This window comes from Carettochelys insculpta, chromosome 11 (assembly GCF_033958435.1).
Source record: "Carettochelys insculpta isolate YL-2023 chromosome 11, ASM3395843v1, whole genome shotgun sequence".
Lineage (NCBI taxonomy): Eukaryota > Metazoa > Chordata > Testudines > Carettochelyidae > Carettochelys > Carettochelys insculpta.
Window position 1 is genome coordinate 28213348 of NC_134147.1, and position 27276 is coordinate 28240623.

Below are 27276 nucleotides of genomic sequence, written 5' to 3' on the forward strand. Positions count from 1 at the left end.
AACTAGAGCAGCAGTTATAGTTATTTGAAGAGACGTTGCACATAGGTGCTGTCTATAAGGACCCTGGGCTGGGACTTGGAGTAGGGAGTGGGGCCAGATCCCCTCCAGCCCCTCCTGTTGTTGTTGCGGGAAGTGATCTAGACAGTGAGGCACCCCAGAGTGGGAAAATGAACTATAGTGGGTGAGAGGGTGAAGATGTTGCCTCCAGGAAAGGAACCTTTGGGTACAGCTCTAGTTCAGTGCAGTGACAAACAGAGAGACATTACCAAGGGCGGTAAGAGAGGCCCCTGCTGGACTTGTACCCTGGAAGGGATTTGCCTTGATATTTCACATACAGAGTGGAGACTCGGCCCTCCGGACGGGTCACACACAAAGAGCCACCACTTACAGAGCAGCAAAGTGTAGGCAAATGCATCCCGCCAGGGGTGCTTGTGCGAAGTGAGTGCACCCTGTCCTACCGGTACCCAGAGCACTCAACAGACTACACCAGGCCCTGAGCAAAGTGTGGCAGGTCTCAGGTGGAAGTGGTGGGTCTTAGGACTAGCTTCCCTCAGTTTGCCCTTCAGTGTTGCTGGGAGCCACATGGCCAAGGTCCCGGCTGTGGCTGTTTCCACTATAGTGACAGGCAGGAGCCCAGGGCCCATTTAAATTGCTGGACTCTGGGAGAGTCACCCCTTTATGCCCCCCACCATTGGTAACAGCAGCGGGACTTGCTTGGCAAACCTAGCATGTGATGGGGGAGGGGTGGAAAAGCATGAATGGTGGGGGGTGGAGTCCTGGGAAGAAGAGGCAGTAGAGGGGTGGGGCCTCAGGGAAAAGGGGCAGCATTGGGGATGAAACCATAGTTCAAGTACTGGTGGGCACCAAGCTCCAGGGACCTTCTGCTACTCCTGGTGTGGAGGTGGGCAGGCGGCCAATGATAAACAGAAGGTCAGATTAGATGATCTTCTATCCCCTTTCGACCTTAAATCTGTGGGTGTCTACCATGCTCTTTGAAATGTTGCTGCTGGACACTGGAACATGAAGGAAAATGGAGAAGCAGCAGCATGACACATGGAAATGACCTTGTCCAACAGGCCTGCAGCTTGGATCACCACAAATAAAATTAATGGATTCACAGTAGCCCTTTTGGTGCAGTTACAGGTCCTGGGCCCACGCCATCCTCAGCAGACACAGCCCTGGGAAGAGATGAATGCTGAGGACTCCCTCACACAAGAGAGGATTTGGGCCAGTCCATTATCTTATCCAGTGCCTTTTTGGTTTAAAAAAACAAAAAACAAAAACAAAACAGTGGCAGTACTGAGCCATCTCCTGTACCACCGCGCGCGCGAGTGTGCACACACACGAAAATACTTTGTGCTTTACAGACACTAACAAATCCATCCCCATGTCAGCCTGTGAGATGGCCATATAGTTGCTTCCCCGCATTATAGCTCCTGGAACCAGGGAAGAGCACGCAGGTGAGAAGTGAGGTGATGGGCAGGGTACTGGTGGAGCTCTCTTACCTATGAGGCACTGGCTCACTGGAGTGGCATGAGAGAGAGAGAAACTGTAACCGGGTAAGTGCTGCCATAAGATACTGCCCCCAAAAGCAAAGGGGTGATGTGAAAGAATTGGATTCCCTAAGGGCATGTCTACACAGCAGCTTTATTTCAAAACAAGCTATTCCAAAATAGCTTATTTGGAAATAATGACGCTACAAACAAAAATGCATTTTGCAATAGCACTATTCCTCGTGACATGAGGTTTACCAATTTTGAAATATCAACTGCTATTTCTAATTTATTTTGAAATAGCAGTTGCATGATGTAGATGATAGATTATTTCCAAATAAGTTTGCTTTGTAGATGTACCCACAGTCACTGATTCTTTCCAGGGCCTCTCTGGGGGCGTTGCAGCTATGTGGCCTAGATCAACACAAATCTGAAGGCGCCATCTATCCCTAAGGGTTGCACCCTGCACCTTTTTAGCTCAGTGATATTTTGGCCACCAATTTCAATGACTGCAGGATCAGGCCCTAATTACCCTGATTTTCAGAGAGGCCGAAGTTTAAGGCAGCTGATGATGCTCAGCACTTCTGAAAAACAGGCCTAAATATCAATTTATGAGCCTAATTTCTGGCACCCAAGTTTGGAAATTCTGGCTTTTATAACATGCCCATGATCAGAAATTGAATGAGTACAAATATTGGGGCTGGAATGTGAGTTTCTGGCTGTGAGTCCTTTGTTCTGACCACTAAAAATCACTTCTCTCTTTGCCTTTCCACTTCAGTGATTCATTGACAACCCAGGGGGCATTAATTAGAATGTTTTTTAAAGACCAGGTTTTTTAAAACTTGGATCATCCAGATTTCTCTCCCAGAATCCTTCCTGCAGGCCCAGTGCCCCTTACGTCCGAAACCATCCAAGCGCCTCATGTAGAAAGTCTACCAAGCTGAGTTCATTATATGCAAAGCAAGATGCACTGAGGAAATGAAGAACTGGGAAAGTAGCACTGAAGGGGAATTAGTTGATAGAAGGAGTAGGCAGAAGACAATGGGAGTGCATGGGCGTTTGTATGAAAAATAGTTCATGCTTTCTCATCCCATTAATAAATTAAAAATGCATCAGAGATTAAGTTCACACCTTGGGGTACATATGTTGCCTTGTTCTTACGTTAACTTGGCTCAATTGTAATTCCTGACTTTCTTTTCCTCCCTCAGCTTTTGTATACCCACCTGGGGCCATACTAATACAACAGCATAAGATTTAGTTACAAAGGAGTATAATAAGAGTGCAGCCTTCAGTTTGTGGCATGTTGAATCAGTGCTCATCAGCATTAATTAGTGAATGGACATCAGACATTATGGTCATGCCTACATGAGTGACTTTTCCTGGCAAAACTGGGCTTTTGCTGGAATAAAATGTAGAGCAACTACACAGCAAATGTGCTTTCTCAACAGATCGTTGACAAAACCCAGCACATCCACCGACAGCGTTTTTCCTCTCCCTGTTCAGATATAACGCTTCTCTTGACAGTGTTCTGTCACAGAAACAGCCATGTAGATGCTCCAGGGCCCTTTTATCAACAGACAGGTCTTCCGGTTCACTGGGTTCTGTAAAGAGAGGGCTGGGAAGTCTGGCTGTTCTCCGTGGATCGAGTGGCTTGTTCTTTCGATCTGCTTTTAGGAGTAGATGCGATCTGTCGACTGAAGTTTTGATGGGAAATCCCTTCCAATAGTAACTTTTGTCGAAAGAGGCTGCTTGTGTAGACATGGCCTATGATTTTTTTGTTGAGGGTGAAAAAATTTTGCACCCATTACATAGATCTGCATGTCCTCTTCATGAGCATGTCCTTGGCTCTGATGCTGTCTGAAAATGAAACAGTCCTGGGCTTGAGGAAAGGGGATGGGAGGTAGGGGGTTGAGACAAGTAAATGAGACAAAAGAGAAATGTAGGAGACCAAATTAGAGAGCAGGGGGTATGTGTGTGGACATGCATAATGATATACATATAGGTGGGTTGTTGGAAATGAGATTTGAACTCTGGACCACTAGTTCTAAAAATACAAGTCTCTATTGCCTCGTCTAAAAGAAGCAGCTCCAGTAGCTGAGGCTTTAGCAGCCTCATCAGTCTATAAACCAGCAGTTCTCAACCAGGGATACATGTACCGCTGTGGATATGCAGGGGTACTCAGCTCATGCAGCTATTTGCCTAATTTTACTATAGACTACATAAAAAGCTCTAAAAAAGTCAGTACAAAGTACAATTTTAACTCTAGACAATGACTCGTTTGTGCTGTTGTATATACTATACACTGAAATGTAAGCACAATATCTATATTTCAATGGATTCATTTAATTATATAGGTAAAATGAGAAGGTAAACAATTTTTCAGTAATAGCATGCAATGACACGTTTGTATTTTTGTAAGCAAAAGTTTAAGACAGGTGTAATTTGGGGCTATGCAAGACAAATCAGACTCCTGAAAGTAGTCCGAAATGTTGAGCCACTGCTCGAAATGTTGCCTTGTCACTGCTACGGGGGATAAAACTCCAGATTGAGAGATTAGGATGGGTTATATCACTGGATAACTCACATTACAGCACCCCCTGCAGGAGATAAACGCATTGGTGGGAATAGGGCAGCGGGCACATATGAATCTTTTAATGACCCTTCTAACTCCCACCTTGCTTCAGAGACGGTAGCCAGCTGCCTTAAACACATGGGACAGCATCCCAACTCCCAGCTCTTCCCACTTCCAGGACTGTCTGTATTTTCTGGGTGTGTCAGGCTCAGTGGCACTGGAATGAGAGGAGGAAAGAGCCCTGGATGGACTGCTCTTGGAGGGAAACCAGCAAACAAGCGAATGCACGGAGTTAGGCTGGAAGGCATCTAGCACTAATAGGAAAGAAGAAAGTCTTAACATTCGCATTTTCCTGTCTATTTGGATACCTGAGGTAAATTAAAAATTTCATTGAAAGAAACCACAATTTAAGAAAAAGGCAACATTTTATTTTCTTAGGCTGTATTTACATAACCCTTGCGGAATCTGTTCCTGTCGAGATTAAACGAGTTCCCTGGTTCTAGGGTGTTTTCAGTTATATCCCACTTTATACCTTAGAGCCTGATTCTGCACCGTTTAAGTTGAGGGGCAGGGAAAGGGTTCTGCTATTGACTGCAATGAGAGTGGGACCAGGCCTTAATGCTTTTGCCTGTAGGTCCCACTTCTTTATTATGACCGTTTTCTGGGAGTGCCCAAAATGTGCCACCTGCTGTTCAAACACACAGGAAGACGCACTATTGCTCTGAAGGGCTCAGGCCATTTATGCCATTTGCAGCACCTTGGTGTTGTCTGGTTCAGGGAAACTTCCTGGGTGAAGGGATGCTAAGGGGAGGCCTGCCACTTAGCCGTCATTTTGGAAACCTAATGCAGAACAACTAGCTGCTTCCAGACAATGCTACTGGGATGTAAAAACAGTATTGGTGATGGAAGGAGCTGAAAACTGCTTCAACTCCACAAACTCCATGTGGTATGTTAGCTGCTTGGAGCTTCAAACTAAGGTGATTTCTCAATGTTATTTTTCTGAATTATTTGTAGGTTGTAGAACTATTTCACATCTATTTGTGTGACGGATAACACTGCACTGCTTTTGTCTTTCAATAGGACCTCATGTCCACGTGAACATACTCTGGTCCAATTAGAAACTGGTTGACACATTCAAACAGTTTATAGTTTCTTCACAGCACAGGGGCAAATTCTGCTCTTAGTTAGATCTACACAAATCTGGGAAACAGTGGAGGTTAATGGGAACAATCTGTTCTCCCCCAGAATCAGTGGAAGTTTTCACATTGACTTCTTCCGATGCTGGAGTGGGAGCAGCTAGGAGGATCAGTCAGTCCCTTTCCATTATCATTCTCTCTCTCTCTCTCTCTCTCAGGCAGCGGTGGGCAACCTGTGGCCGACAGGCTGCAAGCAGCCCACTGAGATTCCACCTGTGGCCTGTGGACCCCCATGCACTGTGACACTCAAATTCTGCATTTCCCAGCTCCTCCCCCACCCTGTCAGCACCTTTGGAGGAGGTATGAATCACTTGATTTGCACTCCTTCCCCACTCCTCCTCCTCCTCCTCCTCCCTACCAGAGCTGGAATGGTGCCAACCAGCTGTTTGAAGAATTCCAGATCTGAGAGGGGGAGGGAGGAGCAGGGATAGAATGTGACTCAGGTGATTCATGGGCTCTGAAAGTACTGGGAGGGAGTGGGAGGTACAGGGCTCCAGTGTCCAGGTGTACAAGAGGCGCAGGAGTGTGGAGGGGAGATGGGCTGCTGCGACCCTCTGAGGTGAAGGAGGGTCACTCCTGTGGCCCATCTAACATCCCTGTTCTAGGGGTATGAAGATCTGATATTAGGACACATTCAAAACCCTGCTGCCCTGCAGGGTTTTTGTATTCTCTTAGGATGGGCTGTAAATACCACTTGTGTCTCTGGAATTGATGTGTGCACGTTTTTATTTTAACAAAGGCTGAGCTTTGCCTTTAGTTTGAACATCCTGTGTATTGGTTTAAGATGAAGATTTTTTCTTTGGTGTTGCATGGAAGCAGTGGACGAAAAGTTTGAGTGAGGGAACAAGTGGGAAAGTGGCTGGAATCTGGTTACTGATCATGTAACACTGTATTATCCCAGTATCCATATGAACCTAATGCCATACTGTCTGTAGGCAATAGAACACGTGGCAGAAGAACAGCTGATCTAATGTACCCCTGTCCAAAGCCTTGGGAACCAAACAGAAACCTGCCTTAGGGACTTGCACAGCAGTGAACAGGACAGATGTGCTTGAGCCTGTGTGCTAATGAGATTCCAGACAATGACAAAATGGAAACTGCTATTTTTATAATGAGGATAACTATAAGGCTTTTGATTAGAATATAAAATTGCATGATGTAAAATTGGAGAGATCTGGGTGTATTAATATCTGGGTGTACTTAATATTAAAATATCAGAATCAAGGACTGGAAGGGATCTCAGGAGGTCATCTAGTCTAGTCCCTTGCATTCATGGCAGGAATAAGTATTATCTAAACCATTCTTGACAGGGGTTTGTTTGACTTGCTCTTAAGTTGTCAATGACGGAGAGTCCAAAACTTCCCTAGGCAATTTATTCCAGTGCCTAACCACCCTGTCAGTTAGGAAGCTTTTCCTAATGTTCAACCTAAACCTCACTTGCTGCAATTTAAGCTCATTGCTTCTTGTCCTGTCCTCAGAGGTTACCATTTTTTTCTCCCTCATCATTGTTACAGTCATTTTCAAGTACATAAAAGATTATCTTGTCCTCCATTTTCCCTTTTCCGGAATAAACAAACCCAGTTCTTTCAATCTTCCCTCATTGGTCATGTTTTCTAGAACTTCTAATCTTTGTTGTTGCTGCTGCTGCTGTTCTCTGGACTTTCTCCAATTTGTCCCTATCTTTCCTGAAATGTGGCACCCAGAACTGGACACAGCACTCCAACTGAGGCCTAATCAATGCAGAGCGGACGAATTATGTCTTGTGTCTTGCTTAAACACTCCTGCTAATGCAACCTAGAATGATGTTTGCTTTTTCTGCAATAGTGTCACACTGACTCACATTTAGCTTGTGGTTCACTGTGACCACCAGATCCCATTCCACAGTACTCCTTCCTAGGCAGTCACTTCCCATTTTGTATGTGTGCAACAGATTGTTCCTTCCTAAGTAAAAACTTTGCACTTATTGAATTTAATCATATTTATTTAAACCATTTCTCCAATTTATCCAGGTCATTTAGAATTTTAATTTTGTCATCCAAAACATTTGCAACCCCTCTCAGCTTGGCGTGGTCCACAAACTTTATAAGTTTATTCTCTGCCATTATCTAAATTGTTGATGAAGATATAGAAGAGGACTGGACTTGGAACTGATTCCTGCAGACCCCCACTTGTTATGCATTTCCAGCATGACTCAACTATTGATAATCTATCTCCAGAGACAGTGTTCCAACCAGTTTTACACCCATCTTATAGTAGCTCATTCTAGGTTGCACTTCCCTGGTTTATTTATGAGAAGGTCATGTGAAACAGCACCAAAATCTTTACTAAAATTCAGATATATCACATCTACCACTTCCCACCATTCACCAGGCTTTTTACCCTGTCAAAGGAAGCTATCAGATTGGTATGACATGCTTTGCTCTTGACAAATCCATGCTGTTCCTTCTCACCTTCTTAACTTCAAGATGTTTGCAAACAGATTGCTTATTTGCTTCATTATCTTGCCAGGCAGACAAGCTAATCCAAGTGGTTTGTAATTCCCCAGGTTGTCCTTACAGTAAACCTTTGATTTTACAGACCCTGATTTAGTGGACTTTGGGAACAAAGGATGTCTGCCAGACCACTGCTGTTCCCAAAGCCCACTTAATAAGGTTAAAATCCTATATCCTGCCCCCTGCGCCACAAAAAAAGTAAAAGAAAGAAAGCACTTACCCCAGCTGCTGGAGCCATCACTGCCTGGACAGTTGCCACTGCCGGAGTCACCGTGCGCTCTTTCCACCAGGGATGGGGCACATATGGGGGCAGACAGCACTTGGACATGCCCCCACCCTGGTGGCAGGAGCATGGGGCAACTCCAGTGGCAGCGGTGGCAGCTCTTCTAGCCATGCAGCAGGCTTGGAAAGCTCCAGCCACGCGGCTGGGGGCCAGCTCCAGCAGCTGGGGGAATGGCGAGGCGAATACACTAAACCCCCACATATAAGGGACTTTCTGCATTAACGGACACCCCTTTCTCCCTAATCATCCGTTATATCGAGGGCTTACTGCATTTATCTATTTTATAGTTGGAAACTCCACCTGCTCACTTTCAGTCTTCTGGAATCTCTTTCTAGCAGAGTGAATTCACCTCTTGTGAGTGCTCCATGACCAAGTGTGTGTATCTGCATTCTCTTGCTCTGTCTGTGAGAACTCTTTGGTCAGCCAGAGGGCTGAGTGAAACACAGTTTGTAAAACAAAGCAAACACTCTCCAGGGTACAAGTCCAACAGGGGCCTCTCTCAATGCCCTCTGCTATCTTTCAGTTTGTCCCTGCTCTGGAATAAAACAGTGCCTGAGAGCTTCTTCCCTGGAGGCAATTTCTTTGGCCTCTTAAGGCCTTTCTTACCACAACTCTCCAGCTAGGAAGATAGAGTTCTGCACCTCTTCTGGGGTACCTCAAATTCCATACCTCTTCCCCTCCAGTGGCTAATGGTTGGAGGGAAGACCTCAGCCCACCTCTGCTCTGGGTCAAGCCCAGGGACAATGTAGATAGTAGCTGTTTGCAATGTCTCTTTGAGTAACTATGGCGCTACTATAATTCCCTGGGCCACTTCCCCCTGGCACATTCTTCACCTTACCTCAGGGCTTTGCCCTGATAGAGTCCCAGCAGCCAGCCCAGAGTACCATCTGGTCTTCTCTAGCTCTAGCAAGGAACTGCCCTTGCTTTAGCCCTGCAGCTCTTCTTATACTGATCTATTCACCCCTGATTGGCTGCTTCCCACACAGCCACTCTAGGAAGCTCTGAGGACTTCTCTACTGCCACATGAGGTGGGGTGTGTCAGGACCACAAGGCCTCCAGCAGGGGGCCTCAAGGGCTAGTCCATTCCATCACACTCCTTTATTCCACGATTTCCCAAAGATAATCAGTAATAGCTCAGATACCTCCTCAATCAGCTCCTTGAGTAAGCTTGGATGCGTTTCATCAGGCTCTGGTGACTTGAAGACATCTAATTAGCCTAAGTAATTTTTAATTTGTTCTTTTCCTATTTTTGCTTCTGATCCTGCCTCATTTTCACTGGCATTCACTATGTTAGACATGCGATCACCACTAAACTTCTGGGTGAAAACTGAAACAAAGTAGCCACTAAACAGCTTTGCCATTTTCACATTTTCAGTTTTGTTCTTCCCCTCTCATTGACTGATGGTCCTACCCTGCACTAGGCCTTCCTTTTGTTTCTAATGTATTTAAAGAATGTTTTCTTGTTAGCCTTCATGTCTCTAGCTAGTTTGATTTTGTTTTGTGCTTTGGCTTTTCTAATTTTGTCCCTGCATACTTGCAATATTTGTTTATATTCATCCTTTGTAATTTTACCGACTTTCATTTTTGTAGGACTATTTTTATTTTTAGATCTTTGCAGATGTTCTGGTTAAGCCTGGGTGGTCTCTTGCTGTATTTCTTATCTTTCCTATGCAGTGAGTTAGTGATGTCTCTTGAGCTGTTTTTCCTCTTAGGACGGGGATCTTACCTACCAACTCGCTGAGTTTGCTGAAGTCTGCCTTCTTGAAATCCACTGTTTTTATTTTTCTATCCTACCATTTCTTAGAATCACAAAGTCTATGGATTCATGCTCACTTTCACCCAAGCTGCCTTCCAGTTTCAAATTCTCAACCATTTCCTCAAATCTAGAACTGCTTCCTTTCCAGTAGCTTACTCTGACTTCTGAAATGAAAAAAAAAAAGTCTTCAATGAATTCCAAGAATTTGTTGGATAATCTGTGCCCTGTTGTGTTTTCCCAACAGACGTCTGGATAGGTGAATTCCCCATCACCACTGACTCTTCTGCTTTGGATGACTTATTAGAGAAGGTGAATGGGGCTTTTCAAAACCAACTTTCTGACTAGGTAGTCTGTAGAAGAGCCCTAACATGATATCACCCGTGTTTTTACCCCCTTGCCCTTTTCCAGAGACTTTCAACGAGTCTGTCTCCTGTTTCCACCTCAAACCCAGTCCAAATATATACATTTATAATATATAAGGTAACAACTCCCTATTTTTCTCCATCTTGCCTAAGCAAGCTGTATAGTTCTGTACCAAAATTCCAGTTATGCATATCATCCCAGCACGTCTCTGTGATGCCAGTTATGTCACAGTCATCTTTATTTACTAGCTTGTCAAGTGCTTCCTGGTTATTCCCTATACTTCTCACATTAGTATAGAGACAGTTTGATTTCCCCTTCTGCTCTTCTGTCAGCTCTTCTTTATCCATTCTAGCCCATGCTGCCCTAAATTTCATCCTTTCTGTCACATCTTCATGTTTTTGACTTGTCTATGGGCTTTGGACACCTGCCCCCCTCTGAGCCCAGTTTAAAGCCCTCCTCACTAGGTTATCCAGCCTGTATCTAAAGAAGCTCTTTCTCTTACTTGATACGTGGGTCCCATCTCTGCATCACAGTCCTTCGTGGAATGGCATCCTGTGATCAAGGAAGCCAAAGTCCTCCTGGTGACATCGTCTTTGCAGCCAGCCATTCACTTACGGATGTATTTGTTTCTTCCTGGGCTTCTACCCTTGACCGGAATGAGCGAAGAGAACATCACCTGTGCAAACTCTTTCCCCTGTCCTCCCAGAGCCCTATAATCACTTCTGATCTTCTGAGGGTTATACCTTTCCATATCATTAGTGCCCACATGGATGAATAGCATGGGGTAGTAGTCAAAAGGGCTGGAAGATCCTCCACAATCCCTCTGTAATATCTAAGATACAGGCCCCTCACAGGCAGCCTACCACTTGAAATGCCACATGGCAACAGATGGCTGCCACTGTCCCCCTCAGAGGAGGCTCAAACCGTCACTACAGTACATTTCCTCATGGGAGTGGTGGCTGTGAATCTCCCAGCCTTTGGGAGATGGCTTTGCCTCCTGCACCTTAGGATGTGATTCCTTATCACTCATTGCCTGGGGCAGTATATCCGTTTTCCCTTTGTTCGGTGTGTGGATTGGGGTAGGTGTAACTTGCAACCAGTGTCTTCCCTTTGATAGGGACAGCTTCTCCTCCCCCAAGTAGTGTGCCAGCAATCCTCTGAAGCTGGATAGCTTCTTCAGCCTTGAATGTGTCCATAGGAATACTCTCAAAGAATTCTGCAAGGGCATTGATGCTCCTCTGCCTGGTTACATCTTCTGGCAGCTCTCCCTCCTGCTTCCTGAGAGATTGCACCAGCATGCACCTTTCACATCGGATGCTTCCCTCTTCTTCAGCCTGCATTTCTGTGGGCAGGAAATATAGGCCACGGTCTCTGCAAATCCAACCAGGATCTGGGTAGACGCATCCACGATTAGGCTCAGGGGGCATCTGATTTGTCTTCCTACCACATGACACTCACCCAAGCCATCTCAGGCTGCTGTTCAGGAGGTCCAGCCAGGAAAAGCCACCCCCCACATCCCCTCAGAGTTGCCTGCTCAGGGGAGCTGTTATGTATCTTCACAGGTGTAGCAGCTGTGTAAGGCTGCTCGCATCACTGCTCCCTTGTAGCTGGCTGCAGCAGTGGCCGGCAAGGGAGTGCAGGACAGAGCTGCAGTGGACAGACATCCACTGTCCAGGACAGGCAGGGGGAACTGGAGCTGGGGGGAGTCACACAGAGCTCAGTGGAGACCCAGCCCCGAACATATGTGGAGCTGGCCCCCTTGGTCTGGAATATATCCTGGCACCACCAGCCCATATAACTTGTTACCCCCGGTTATGTTGTCTGTCTGGATACGGATTCAGGTGTAGGAGACAGGAGTAGTAGAGGAACAGGCAATGTGGCTCTTCCTAACCACATAGCAATTATATTATGACTCCCACTTACAAACTCCCTCTCAAGCTCTTGTTTGTGGTTGCCTAGTCACTAGCTCCCCCTGGGTGCTTAGCCTCTGGCTTTTAAGGCCTTCTCTCCTGGGTCAGCACTTCCACTTCCCCCTCATTAATTACACACAGAAGGGTGATGGCAAGGCTGACTGAGGCTGATCAAAGATGATCAAGGATGACCCAGGGAACAAAGGCTTAAGTCATCTCAGACACACGATCCCAACTGCCCCAGTAGATGTAATAAACTGGAAGAGAAAGACAAATACAGTCAAACGCTCACTCACCCCAGGGTTAATACTAGCACCTTGTTCATTCAGCAGGGGGAATCTCCTTTTCTTCCTCCCACTCCCAAGCCCTCCTACTTGTGGCCTCCTAGTTGTTTAACCTCTGGCTTTTAAGGGCTTCTCTGCTAGGTCAGCCTCATTAATCACACATGTACACTCCAGCAAATTGCACGCTGGTGAAAGGTGACCAGACTGACACCATCTTTATCCGCAGAGCAGGCACAGCAGCATACTCATGCAAGGGTCTCCCACCCTGGTCCAGCCTCAACACTGGCGGGATCCCTGAATACATGAGACGGGAGCTCTGTTTCCATTCATGATCCAGTCAGTCCTTGGTTTCTGTGCTGAGACAGTCATAACCGGAATTGTTTGATGTTCCTGCTGAGATTGCATGTTACATGCACCATCAGAGAGTCGTCAGGTGGCAATGATTTCTAGACAAGGCTATGGAGATTAACTGGATTTAGTCATAGAATCTTAGAATTGGAAGAGAACTCAGGAGGTCATCAAGTCCAAGCCCCTTCTAAAAACAGACCAAGCCCAGCTAAATTGTCCCAGTCAGGGTTTTGTTAAGTTGGGACTGAAACACCTCTAGGAATGGTGACTCCAGCACCTTTCTAGGTAACCTGTTCCAGAGCTTCACCACCCTTCTGGTGAAGTCAGGTAAGTGTAAATGAAAGGTTTTAGATTTCACTGCCTATTCCCTTGTCGATCCATTCTGATGTTTTATGGAGTTTTGGATTAAAGTGTAGTTTCCTTAGACATCCTCTTTCCTTCTCCTATTGTTATACCCAAGGAAGCTGAGAAGATGTGGCAATTATTATAACAAATCAATCCTGCCTCCCTGAGCCATTTACTCAGAAAATCTCACCTCTCACCACACTTTTTTTATCTGTTTCCATTCTCGATCTCTCTCCTGTAGCTGATGTGACAAGGCTTTGTGTTTAATTAAGACACATTGTCCGACCAATTGGGAAGCAAGAAATTGCTGGAGCTGTTTTACAAATAGAAACAATTTTTGTTCATTATCCCTTAATTGAAGCAACAAAAAGGTGCTGGAAAACATCCATCAGATGCACATTCATGTAAATCATCAGAGAGGATTGGATTTAGGAACTCACAAAAGGAACATCGAATGTTCCAATCAAGAGTTATACAGACAACAGCGAAACAAAGAATTGAAGACACAAATACATCTGAATTAGCCCAATTACAGATTATATGTTTCCGGAAAACACATTATCTGGCTTTCTTCCAGGGCTTCTTGTTTTATTCCATCCCTTTTCCAGTTACAAAACAAAAAAGTCAATGTCAGTTGTTTCTCCTTCATTAGCTCTTGGGGCTCCCACGTTGGATGGCTGTGCTAATATCTGAGATGATTAGGGATGGGACAAATTGTTCGGATTGTTAAAATAAGCACTGACCCAGAGCTGTACCACAAAATGAAAACTGAGACTCAAAGGATCAGAAAAGTTTGCTTAGCTTTTCTCCCACTTTACTTTTCATTTTCAAGTATCTGTCATTCACGGTTTCCATGTGAAGCAGCAAAGGAGAAATACCTCTTTTGAGAGAGGTAGCTTGGTGGGGAGGATTTCTTGTCTGGAAGTAGCATTCCCTATAAGCTGAACACTTGGGCAGCTGCCCAGGAGATAATCAGGTGCCACCCAGGTTAATAGCAGAGCACCCATGGGCAGAATAAATTTTTATGTGTGCCGCAGCATGTATTTCTATTGATCGTGCACAGACACACATGCACATAAAAATTTATTCTGCCCATGGATGGAAAAAGTAGAGGGAACCCTGCCTGGAAGCAATGGAAATCTGACGACCAGTCTAAATGGGTTTTTAAAAACTTGTTGGACTGGATTCTGAGCTAATTTACACTGGGGTAACTCCACTGATCTCTGTAGAGTTACCCTTTATTGCCATGAATGTATCTGAGATTAGACTCAGGCTCTACTGAAGGAGCCGTGACTCCTGAACTACTCAGTGATTGTCACTCACAATCAGGACACTGTGGGTGCATCTACACTGGCCGGCTACTTTGAAGTAGCCAGCACAACGTCGAAATAGCACCCGTCGCGTCTACACGCGCCGTGTGCTATTTCGATGTTGAAATTGATGTTAGGCGGCTAGACATCGAAATCACTATTCCCATCCGAAGATGGGAATAGCACCCTACTTCAACGTTCAGCTGATCCACGTCCCACTACTTCGAAATAGCGCGGTCCTCCATGGTGGCCATCAGCTGAGGGGTTGAGACACTCTCTGTCCAGCCCCTGAGGGGCTCTATGCTCACCTCACGCAGCAGCCCATAGCTCAGGGCTTCTGGCTGCGGCTGCTGCTGCTACAGCTGGGGGTCCATGCTGCGTTCACAGGGTCGGCAACCGGTTGTCGGCTCTGTGGATCTCGTGCTGTGCAGGCCGAGTGTGTCTGGGAGGGGCCCTTTAAGGGAGTGGCTCGGGGCTTTGCTGGCCCCTTATTTCGACGGGGAGCACTTGTGTGTGTGGACGCTCCGCATTTCCTTCCGGGGCGGCTCCTTTCAACGTTCTCCGTCACTACTTCGATGTTGAACGTCGACGGCACCAGCCCTGGAGGACGTGTAGACGATATGCATCGAAGTAGTGTGCTAGTGTAGATGTAGCACTTCAGAAGTAAACACGTTGTTTCTCAGCCTTTTGGGATGTGAAGCAACAACGCCAAAGAAACGACATCATATCAGATTAAGAAAATACTATAATAATAGACTTAAGTACAACAGTAGAACTGTTATGAGCTGTTGTGTTTGCACTGTCGCTGTAGATATTATTGTAGCTATCTTATTTTAGATAATTATCTAGGCCTCATTATCGTAATACTTGAGCATCTAACAGTCTTTACTGTATTTATCCTCACAGTTCCCCTGCAAGGCAGATAATTGCTGTTATCTCCATTCTAGAGAGGCAAAGGTGAGCATGGAGAGATCAAGCAGCTGACTCAGAATCATACAGGAAATCTGCAGAAGCCCACACATCTTCTGACTAGCCAGCTAGCCACTACATTAATGACAGACCATCCTTCCACCAACATTGCCAGGCTGTGAGGCCCTTTGAAAGGCCACCGAAGTTAGAAGCAAGATTCCTGAGTGACTTGCATTGGCTTTGAATCAGGCCTTTGATGAAGACGGGTGAATGGTAATATGGCTTCTTAATACTTTCTAAAGGAAACCATCCACTACCTATTGCCTGCATTTGTTCTCGGGAGACTTAGTAAGGACAGATGCAGGGGTTCAGAGCCTATCCTGAGAAGGACATGTGATGGATCAACACTGAGTAGCGGTGGTGATGGTGCATCTTGCTGACAGGTTTGGAAGCTGAATTATTCTGTCTCATATAGCAGCTAGTAGATGCCAAGCATGGCTCTATCTCCGACTTAACTGACGAATCCCCATAAGATTCGCTCTGTCCCTTCCTACTGCAGTTGAGATTTTTGCATTTTTCTGGCACCACTCCAAGTTTTGAAATCCCTTGTGCCTAGCAGAGAAAGTGTTTGCATTGTAACTGGAGTTTGTTGATTTTCTTTAGGTGGCTGAGGGCTGCAGGCAGTTCTCATTACTTTTTTATTAGCCAATTTGAATACTCATTTAGCCTCCCTAAGCATGTGATGGTTTTTAATTCTTCCTTCAGAGGCGCTTACGCAGAGTCTGCTCTTGCTATTCCATAATGCAGGGTCCCGCACGACGTGACTGAGGTGAACATGAGGGCTTTCAAACAGACTGACCAGTCAGGGTTTATTTCATGTATTCTAATAGCTGATGTCCTCCCATGATTGTGACCCCAGAGTTATCTGTGAAGCAGGGCTGCCAGAAATGGTTGCAATACAATATGCTATATGACTATTCTATTTATGTCAAATGGATTCCCAAAATACTCTAGAAAATTAAATAATACAATGCAGCAAGACAATATGCAGTATAAATTACGAAACCAGTAGGGTAAAGACATTAAATGATGAATAAATTAAGGCATCCAGCCATAAAGGCTAATAACTGAGGGGGAAAAAATCCCAATGATTACAATAGTGATATGCAGAAAAACAAGTGACCAATAGAGGAATATTCTGTTAACAGGAGACTTGAAATGGGATATGGAGATTTTTCCCTTTTGGTCAGGGAGTCCCATCCAGCCAGGCTGGCAGTGACTGAGGGCCTTAATTAGCGTGTACTGAAGTTAACTTTTGCTATGGGCTGGCAGTTTGTATTCACTTGTAACACACTGGATCTGGGCCGGGTTTTCAGAGAGACTGACTCCAGAGGGAGCTGAGGGCACTGTGCTGTCCTGAAAATCAGCCCTTTTGCATGTAGAATGAATGATGATGCCCTCCAGTGGATGAAAGACAGTTGGGATAAAGGACTTGCTGTTGCAGCTAGCTAGGGGAGATCTTTCTTAGTGCAAGTGGTAGAGACCCACGTATTTGAGGAGAAGGCCAAGCACGCTAGTCCCGTGTGTGTGTGTGTGATTTACACAGGCTGTGGTATATGGGTGTTAGCTTAACGAGAGGCATCTTTGCTCCAGTGTTATCTAGGCTTCCTTTGGCCAAGCTAAGGCAACATGGCAGTTAACACACCAGCAGCCAGTCCACACTAGCACTTTCACAGCACTGATGCTAAAGCCATGGTGGGAGATGTCCCTCACATTGTAAGTGGAGGGCAGTCCATGTGGCTGAGCTGGCTATGGACAGCTGCCTGGCTGGTACCAACTGGCAGTCCCAAGAGACTGACGTGAAAGCTGAACTCTCCAGTCGGGGTTTGTCCTAGGCAGGACCGAGGAAAACCTGTACTGCTGCTGACTGTGCGGGACCGATTCTGTGAGTAAGTAGAAGACTCCAGTCTCTAAGGCAGTGGTCCTCACATTTTTCACCTCATAACCCTGGCCAAGCTTCTCCCAGAGCTGCAGCTCTAGGGCATGGAGGGTAGACAGGGCTAAGGGGGCTGAGGCTGGGGCTGCTGCTGGGAGTAGAGAAGGGCAAGGGCAGGGTTAGGAGTGGAGCCGGGACTAGCCATGGGCGCCATGCACTGGGCCAGCAGCCAGAAGTGGAGCCCTGTGCCTGAGTCCAGCAGCTGGGGCCAGCAGCTAGCACTCCCTCCCTGCTCCCCGTGGGAGTCGGCCTGGGCCCACCTGCACCACCTGAATGTTCTTCCACACCCTAGAAGTGTGCACCCCACAAACCAATGACCTCTGCTCTAGGGTATGATATCCGTCCAGCAGCTTGCAAAGGCACTGAATCCACACACACAAAGGAACATTCTGCTGCTTCTTCAAGTGCCTTTCAATTCTACTGTGTGCAAATTTACAAATGAACTGCCCAAGTGTTGACTAATGCTGGAGCCTGAAGTCAAGGTAAGTGCCCATGTACTTATAAGCTCTTCAAGGACAAAGTGGTCTAGTTGTACAGTCTTTCTGTACAAACACTGGATGCAGCCTAACAAACAGCCACCTTCATCACGGCGTTCCAGGAGAGGCAGATGTGTGAAACCTGCTGAAAGAAAACACAGCTCAGCCAGCCTCACATGACAGGAAAGTCGCAATATGTTGTTGGCTTCTAAAGAGACAGCTGGGAATGCTCAGAGGATGATTTTGATTTGCTCCAGACACACAGTTTGGCCTATGTGGTCCCAGAAGTCACGGCAGCACAGGGGTTCACATAGGTACTCTAGGCCTGTCATGCGTTCAGGCTCCAGAGGTCTATTATCTCGTCCATTGTATGTGTGCTGCTCCCACTCGCTTACATGAAACATGGTAGGAATCCAGCTGAGTGGATAATCTGTTCCCTGGGTGCTAGAGCAAGCTCTCTCGGTTTCTGGTGGACATTGACATCAAAGGGTCCTGGTCACTCTGGTCAATGTAAAAGACAATAAGAACAATCATTAATAAAAGACCAAGAACTGTTTATTCAGAGCTCTGAAGAGGCTTGGTAAAAATGGGGCACAATCTTTTCCATTTTACGGGTGAAGTGATTTGCCCAAACTCATATGGTACATCAGTGGCAGAGTTGGGCATAGGACCCTATTCGCTACTAGGGTATCTCAAAAATATCCATTATAATAATCCCCAAACGTTTCTGCTTGGTGACTCTGGCTTAGCCAGGAACCTCTCTGGCTGGTTGTGTGCATCGTGTATGGTCCACTTCACAATGAAACCCTATTGGCATTACTGAGCCTGATGCTAATGAAGCGATTATGAAATCAGGAGAGAAAAACTTCAGGACAAAACAAAAACAGCAGGGGGCATCTTCTTAGAACAAGGGATTTTGGAGGTATAACTGGGAGTCATATAGTGCATCCTGGATCCTTCACTGAGGAGTTGAACTGTCAGTTTGTTCTGTCATATGAAAAGAAGGTCACAGTCAACCTGGCCAGAAAACGCTGCAAAACTTTGAGAGAGCTAAACTTGATAGACAAGGAACTATTATGTTAATTAAACCTGGGCTCTTGGATGCATGTTATGATTTTGCTTTACCTGTAACCAGTGCCTTTTTTGTGAAAAAAGAGGTGCCGGCACTCAGCCAGCTCCCCGCTTCCTCCCTGCAGCCAATCCCATGGCTGAGGCTGCTGAGGAGCAGGCACTCAGGACCAGCAAATATTGGCACACACACAAAAAAGCACTGCCTGTAAACATTGGTTTCCACTACCTATTTCTACTATTAAGTAGAACCATTTTTTGAGGTGCAATGGGTAAGCTGGAGGCACTGTTTCTTGGAAGCAATACATCTGTGGAGGCTAGGACTATAAGAGAGTTCAAAGAAGAGATAGATAAATTCATGGAGGTTTGGTCCATATAAGGCTATTAGCCAGGGGTTAGGAATGGTGTCCGTGGCTTCTGTTTGTCAGAGGCTGGAGATGGATGGCAGGAGACAAGTCACTTGATAGTTGTCTTCAGTCCACGCCTCCTGAAGCACCTGGCAGTGGCCGCAGTTGGTAGACAGGATGCTGGACTAGATGGACCTTTGGTCTGGCCCAGTAATGGCCATTCTTATGTTCTTATTTATGTCCAGTGGAGGGGAAACTGGATGCTCCAGGGGGACGTTCAGAGGGCTCAGTGCACTGGACCTGCCTATTACTAGGCTGTAGAAGGAGAGTGGACCCTGTGTAGCCCAGGAGTGGAACACGTATACTGCCTGGTGAAGTCAGGGAGCTGGCACTCAGCAGACACAGATGAGGCTTCTCATGCTAAGGTCAGGTGGTAACCACATGCTTCGCAACCCTGGGTGTTCCTGGGAAGTGCATCAGGCTCATTAAGACTGACTCATCCTCAAACTCCTTTGGGCACAAGTTGGCTCTGGGAAGAAGCAGAGACCAGCACTGGAGACTCCAGGAGTACCAGGACTATAGCAGATGGGGAGCAGAGCCTTGGTTATGGAGGGCAAGTCTGAGCCTGTAGAGCTAGGAAAGGAAATAGGTGAAAGAGGTTTTTCAATATGACCTGGGAAGGCATCTTACTTGGGTATGAATGAAGCCACTGAGTAGCTCCATGAGTTTGGGCCCCAAAGCAGTATGTTATTTTAATTCATTCTCTATGTTTAGAGGAGATGAAATTAACCTGCTCATGGGCACAACAACCAGCTGATGTGGAAATGCCACAGCATGAATCTGATGCTATCACGGTAGGAGCCTGACAAGTATCTTGATAGACAGGACAGCAGTTTGTCTGGTGTCACATCAGGGCGCCTGGCAGTGTCCTGCTGGCTTTGGAGCAGTTGGCAAAATGCTGGATGTTTAATGTGAGGAGGGATAAAAACTGGCATAAGGGAGCTGTGAGAAAAATCTGCTTTTCATGGGGACATGTCACTGAATTCTGCTCAGAGTCAGAGAAAGCTGGTTTTTTTTTTTCCGGGAGGCTCTTTAGAGTTTTCAAGTGGCTCAGAGCTCAGATCCTTTTCTGTCTTGTCTAAGGATTTATCTGCATTCACAAAGCACAGCGTCATCATCGTTAAGGCCACAGGAAAACAGCAAATTCAGGGCATGTTCTGGGGACAGAGATCATTGTCTGCATGTACCAAAAGGAGCAAAGGCCTGTAACTGAGCCCTGTGGGACTTCCTCCATCCATCCTCCCGGAATATGCATCAGACTGCAATAACCACTTGCTGCCTAGGCAGCTTTGAAAGCAGTTTTAAGGGCTACCTCCTAGCAGCCAACACACTGAAGTGAGTTCATTAATATCCAGGAGTTAGCTGTGGCAGAAAGCTTTATTGCAATCAGGCGAGATGGCTGCATGCACTTCCCTTTCAGCATGGTGAGCAGGGTAGGGCTGGAGGTGCCGTGAATGCTGTGAGTACAGCTGGGGAAATGGGGAGGAGTGGAGTACAGGTGATGGGGAGCATCACTCAGGGTTTCTATCTTCTGTAAACAGCCCCAGATTGGAAAGCGGAGTGTGCTGGACTGGTTCCTTGCAGGAAAAGCTTCTGTCCTGTACTTGAGCTTCTCTCCAGTACTAGGCCAAGGAACAATTTCTTTGCCCCTCTCCTTAAGTCTTCTGGTCCCCGCCCCTGCCTTCCTTCCCACAACTTGTCTCTGCTGTCCTCCTTCCCTCCCTCTCTCAAAAGGACCACAGCATCAGAATCAGAGCAGGTGGGAACTAGAAACTGGAGTGAAAGTTGAGTGGCACACGCGTGATTGGAGCAGGAGAGGGGACTATGACATTGGGGACCAGTGAGAAATCAGAGTTGGAGGAATCCAGGAGAATGGCATGGGGGATTGCCAGGCAGGCCAAGTTCTTTCTGGTGTAATCTACGGAAGTCACCAGGGGATTTCTAACATGAGTTGCTCAAGAACACTGAGACATGTTACCTGCCCCTGATGTGACAGTAAACAGAATCCTGACCTGACATCTCCAGGAGAAAAGCTGCCTTTCCAGCTCCACTTCCAATGGGGCCTTCTCTGTTTCTGGGCTGGGGTGTTTTTTGCTGGTCCCTAACTACAGGGGACCTGTTCCACATCCAGGGGAATAACCCATGAGATAATGACACACGCAGTTTAAACTCTTCCCCCCAAGGAATCAGGCCAAGTAGACTTAGCCCAGGATATTAACACCCCTTGAGAACAGTCTCTATACTCTAAGCCCAGTGAAATCTGCATAGGCAGTGAGGTAATTATGAAAGGTGAAATTAATCCCATCTCCGCTTGCTGTGCTGATGAAACATTGTTCTCTTGAAGCAAATGCAATGGCCGAGGCTAACGTGTCTGGGAGGTTCCGCATCCCAGCAGGTCTGTTCCAGCTGGAGATGCTGAAACAAGTGTGTTCTGCATGGGGCACACTGGCACATACAGCACCCCAGCAGGTGTGTTTCCATCAGGAGTCTACTAGCACATTCAGCAGAGCAGCAATGCATTCTACCTGCGATGCACCCACTACCTCAGCAGAACTGCAGGTGCATCTGTCCTGGGTCCAGCCAGTAACATTTAACAGCTGTCAAATATTTAATGGTGCAGGATGAGGTCTTGCTCAGTCTAAGAGATGCTCAGCTTCAATAAAGAAGCTTCAGAAAGCACTGCAATATCCCTCTGGGTTCTGTGAGGGAAAATCCCGCTGACTGAGGCAATTGAATCTGGAGGGGCAGGAAAGCTATTGAGCCTTAGGTTAGTACAGGATTTTGAGGCAGACGTACCTGTGTCTGGACATTATCCAGTAGATCAGTGTAACAGAGCTTCCTGGCAGTTCAAATAGGTGCCGTGAGCTGATTGCAAAATGTCTTATATGTAGCCCAAAGCTTCTTCTCGCTATCCTTATATATTCCATTCCCGGGGACAGGGATGGCAATAAATTTGCTATTCATTAACAACAAATAATATCTATCTATTGTGGGTAAAGTGCTGGTTGTAGAATTGCTGTTTCACTTTCGTTTGATATAGTTCCCTGTGATAAATTTAGCTTGTAAGGGATGATTAAGACACTTCATTATGTTTTAATGTGTCTTTAGGCCTGTGTCTAGTAGTAACAATCATGCCAGATCCCTGATGAAATCACCTCATGCTGCTGCTGCTGCTTCAGAGAGGGCTGTACAGCAGGGGGGCCCAGGTTCAGCACATCAGCCTCCATGCGCCCACAGAAACTGCCCCACCTGAATATGTGGCTGGATCCAAAGTGGGGTTAGTGCATTCACTCCATTCAGGCCTGGAGCCAGATGAGGGCAAGGCCTTTCCTCTGGTCATAAGAGATAATGAGTTAGGTAGTTTCTTACCTGACTGGCCCCCATTTGTCAATGTCAGTGAGAGTTGCAGTAGGAGCTCTGCATACCTTGAGCAGCAGAGGAAAAGTCACGAAAGCTATAGCAGAGCAAGATCACCCCAGATGCCAGGACTAGGTCATCCCCTTTCCCAAAACCCTTTGGCTCTGCCCCATGATGAGATTCCAATTTCTCCCTAGTCCAGGAGTCAGCAACCCTTGGCACGGGCACCAAGAGTGGCAAGTGAGCCGATTTCATCAGCAAACCAGGCAGGAGCTTGGCTCCACCCCTCCTCCCCAATGCAGCTGGGAGCTTGCTTAACGCTGGGCCACCTGTGGATTAACAAAAGACCCGCTAATGCTACCAACCACCACCTACACGGTAAAGCTCTGCATCTGAATGTATTTATTCATGAAGCTGTTGTAAGTAGGACTGCTAGTGACTTTAAAGAGCATCACAGGCACTCGGACCATACATAGAGGTCAAAAGCTCAGATTTCAGCTCTCTGCCTTGGAAAGGTTGCTGACCCCGGCCTTAGTAAATAATAAGTATTCCTCCAACCCTTGGAGGAAAAGCAGGTGAGACAGACTGGAAAAGGCTTAGTGCCCCTCAGAGGAGTGGGGTGGAGTTCTGTCCACAGGAGTTTTGGTGTGGAGACAGGGAGTATGTGACCCTTATGAGGGCCAAACATCTTTTGTAGCTTCTTGCTCAAACCTGGGTTTCTATCTCCATTTGTTGCTGCTCATCACAAACCCCTTTGTGGCTGTTACACACCCTCATAATCTGCACAAAGAGCTCCTTGAAAAAGACCCATTCCCATAAATGGAGTATTAATGATAAGACCATCTACCTCTTAGATCACGTTTTCCGTTCAAAGATCACAAAGCCCTTTACCAAGGAGCTCAGTATTTTTATCTCTGTGGGGAAACTGGAGCAGAGGGAAGGAAAGGCACATGCCCAATGTCTTTGAGCAAACTAGCAGCAAAGCCAGGAACTGAACCTGGGGCTCCTGGACCCATTGAAAACAGCTGGCAGCATAAGGTGATGTGGGAAAGGAGAAAGCCACCAACATTCAACTGGGAAAGACTGCGACTGGACTTAAAACTAGAAGAAACAGGAGTGGAAGAGGTCCATGGAGGAGAAGGCAACCTTATCAGGACGACACTTCTTTAGAGACACAGAAAATCTTTCCTTCTGCAGCTGAGCAGAATGCATGTCCAGTGGAAGCATTGGAGAATGCAGGAAAGACTCGGTGGTTCAGATAAAACCTCAAGAATTACATCTTGGATGAGATACACAAATATCTTGGCTGACATGCCCCAGCCACTCACCTTTTGGTGGATTAGTGCAGATGAATGAGCATGCTGGCAATTCTGCATGCCAGGCCCATGAGAGGTGGGAACTAAGCCAATGGTTACAATACAAGAGTCAGGGGACACTTCTGGTCATAGGTTCAAGCATCCATGGGAAAAAATAGGGGGTATGCAGCACCCACCAGCCACAGTAGTTTTACCCCTCAAGGCTGGCAGCTGACGGCTGACAGAGCCATCCCATCCATTGGACATAGGTCCTACACTTACCCAGGGATTAGTGGGAGGCCTGGACTGGCAGTAGGTCTCATCCCCTCCTTACCCCCGGCACTCACCTCTGGCATAGGGAAGTACAGTGAGCTGGCCCCCGCTTGCTCCACTCCCCCTATGTCGTTGAGGTGAGTGCAGGGGTGGGCCTGACCCCTGTTGCTGGCATAACGCACACACCTATGTGTGGTTCTCTGTGCCATGTAGTGGCACACCACAGAGAAAGAATGAGTGCCCTCTACAGCCTGAGCACAGAGCCAGCTGGCCTTTAGCTCAAGCTGTAGAGGTGTCTGCACTAAGCTCTGGAGGTCCCAGGTTTGAGCTGGCCTGTGGGCAATTGCACTGGCACCAAATCCCCACTAGTCCCCTTGGCTCTGTCACACAGGGGTGGGGGCTGAGGGGAAGGGCTGGAACAGAGATATGGTGGGAGGGGCTGTAGCAGAAGGAGGTGAGGTGAGGGTGGAGCCTGAGGTGGATGGGGAGGTGTTCCTGTCCTCTACCACCCTATGGACTGATCAGCTGCTTAGCAGGCCTCCAGGGCTGGCTGTGGATCACTGAGCAGCTGGTGGGAGATGCTTGGGAGGGGCATAGCAGAGGGAGCAGTGGGCTGCTAGCCTTTGGCAATGGGGGCAGAGTGGGAATGGGGCCTCAGTGTGGAATGGGGCTGGAGCACCCACCAGGATAAACAAAAGTCAGTGCCTCTGCTTCTGGTGCCCCCAAACCAAGAGTATTATTTCTGCAACTTGATTACCCCAGGCTGCACACTACAGGTTGAACCTCTCTAATCCAGAACTCTCTTGTCCGGCAACATCTGTAATCTGGCATGATTTTAGTTAGCCAGATGACCACTTATCATGGGTGTGGCCAAGTTTCCCCTGACCCCATAAAGTTTGTGTCCAGCCACCAGTCCTAGCTCTCACGATGCTGTGCTGTTATTTAGCTGTAATTTACCCCTAAATGTCTTCTAAGAGCCCCCGTAAGCAGTGGTAGTGTTGGTAATGTGCCAGACACTAAGACTTCATGTGGTCCGGCACATTCTCTCATTTGACACCTATCAGGTCCTGAGGGTGCTGGATTAGAGGTTCAACCTGTACTTAAATTTTGCAACATAAGCCGCTTTGGCCTCTGGCCTGTATTTGGAGGGAAGACCCACAGAAAGAACTATGAAGTGGGAGCTGCCGCCTGTTGAAGCACAGAGTGAATATTGCTGAAAATACCTCCATGCGGTGCTGGCCAGGCTGCTTCTACAAGAGCTGTAAATCAGAGGGTCCACCCCTCAAGAGTTGGGGCCCTGGCTTCCCCCTAAAAGTCCATTTTGAATAGTTAAGTTCTGGTGAGCTAACTTCCCCTGGCAGTACTGGAGAGAAGCACCTGCCTTCCTCACCTCCTTTCTCAAACTCTTGTGTCAAGTGGCCAACCTCTGGTGAAGGACAGCCAGGTTCCAGTGCAGTGGTGGGTGCCATTCAGAGGTGGGGGAGCCCACATAGCATGGAAAGCTTTCATCTTCTGTCAAGAAGATGGCAAACAAATCAGTCCTGGGGACGGGCTCTACTATCACCGTGAGTGCACTAGACCAGTCCGAAGGGTTCCAGAGAGGGCTTGGCTTCTCCTCCAGTTAAGGTCTGCAGACATCAAACGCTCTCATTCCTTCCTCACAGGGTGCTAACCAGACTGCGAAATGCCTGCTCTGGTCAGGTTGCATTCTCCCTCTTTCCCAAATCTGACATCCTCAGAAATGTCTCTTTTGGCATGATGTGGGACCCAGAGGCACTCCCAGCATGGTCAGCGCAGTGTTTGGTTTCCTGAAAAGCAGCTGGGTGCAGGCCGGCTCAGATTGCTTTTACAAAGTCATTTCTATGGCAGACGGAGGATTACTGAATCGAAAAACTAATGGGTGACAAATTGCTGATTGCGTTGAAGTGGAAAATGATGGATTGGAGATTATAGTAACATTCCTTTTGCTGTATGTTCCTGACCTGCACGGCTGAGACTATGGGCAGACAGGGTACCTGTGCTGATTGTGACTTTATCATTCAGGCCTAGGACAGGATTACCACAGAAATGAACAGAGCAACTGCCCCCCACAGCCTGTCCCAACAGGGAGTCTCTCCAGGACAAGGTTAGGCACATGGATAAGAGGTCGTGTGGGAGGTGCTTGCCCTGCCTCTCCCAGTGTCACACCTCATACTGTGGAGAAACAGATGACCTCCGGCTTCAAGGCTGACAGCACAGCGCCTTCCACAATGACTGATTTGTCGATGGTACCGTAGCTTGCAAGGCACTTTACAGACACGTAAGAACATGTCCCTGCTGCAAAGAGCTTACAAACTGAACAGACAATGGATAGACAAAGGGGGAAACTCATTTTAAACCTCTTTTTAACCCTACCCTTCTTAGTGTGTGATTCTTTGCTCTTTTGCACTGGCAGCTCTGGCTTTGTTGAGTTGTTTTCACACTGGTCTATTTTCTTATTAAACTTTGTGCTTGCTTCTTGGTTTCCAATTTCTGTTATTTAACTCTCTCTTCATTTTTTAGGCTGGGGTTTTCCCTGGGGGCTAAAGGGCATAAGGTGCTCAACTCTCATTAAGATTCACCCATTGGGGTGTCCAGCCACCTTTGGCTCTTTTAGAATTGCCAGGCTTAACCTTGTCACCAGCATCAAATTAACACTTAGAGACCCTCCAACAAAATTATCTCCACCAGAATGTAGTTGGGGTGAACTCATGATTCAGGAGTTAAAATAGTAGCCTGGGCTGCAGGTGACCCAACCTCCATCTGCACAAATGCCCTTGTGTGACCTTGGGCCAATTGCATAATCCTTCTGTGCCTCAGTTTTGCCTTCTGTAAAATGGGAGTAGCTCCACTGCTTTATCTGGCAGGGGCACTGTGAGCTAAATACATAAAAGATGAAGAGGTGCTCAGATATTCTGGTAACCCAGGATGTATACATGATAGATTAACTATGTTTGCAGTGCAGTAAACTTCCAGGAATTTGTGGATAGTCCCTGGAAGAAGCAGAAAAAGCCCACTTTCTTACAGAGACTCTTAAGGCAAATAGAGGTTTACACGCTTTACAAGGATACTGTCTTCGGTGACATTACTGCACTTCACAGCTGTTCTGACATTAGCATGCACGG

General features: G+C 46.9%; 1 long non-coding RNA gene across 2 annotated transcripts in view; it reads left to right on the plus strand.

Annotated features, from left to right (window-relative positions):
- Positions 1 to 27276, plus strand: part of LOC142019333 (uncharacterized) — a 117671-nt gene that overhangs the window by 52381 nt on the left and 38014 nt on the right. Inside the window, exon 4 of one of the 2 annotated variants that reach the window (XR_012647037.1) lies at positions 15259 to 15534. This is a non-coding gene — a long non-coding RNA (uncharacterized LOC142019333). The remainder of the gene's footprint in view (positions 1 to 15258; positions 15535 to 27276) is intronic. The other variant, XR_012647036.1, reaches the window with a different exon arrangement.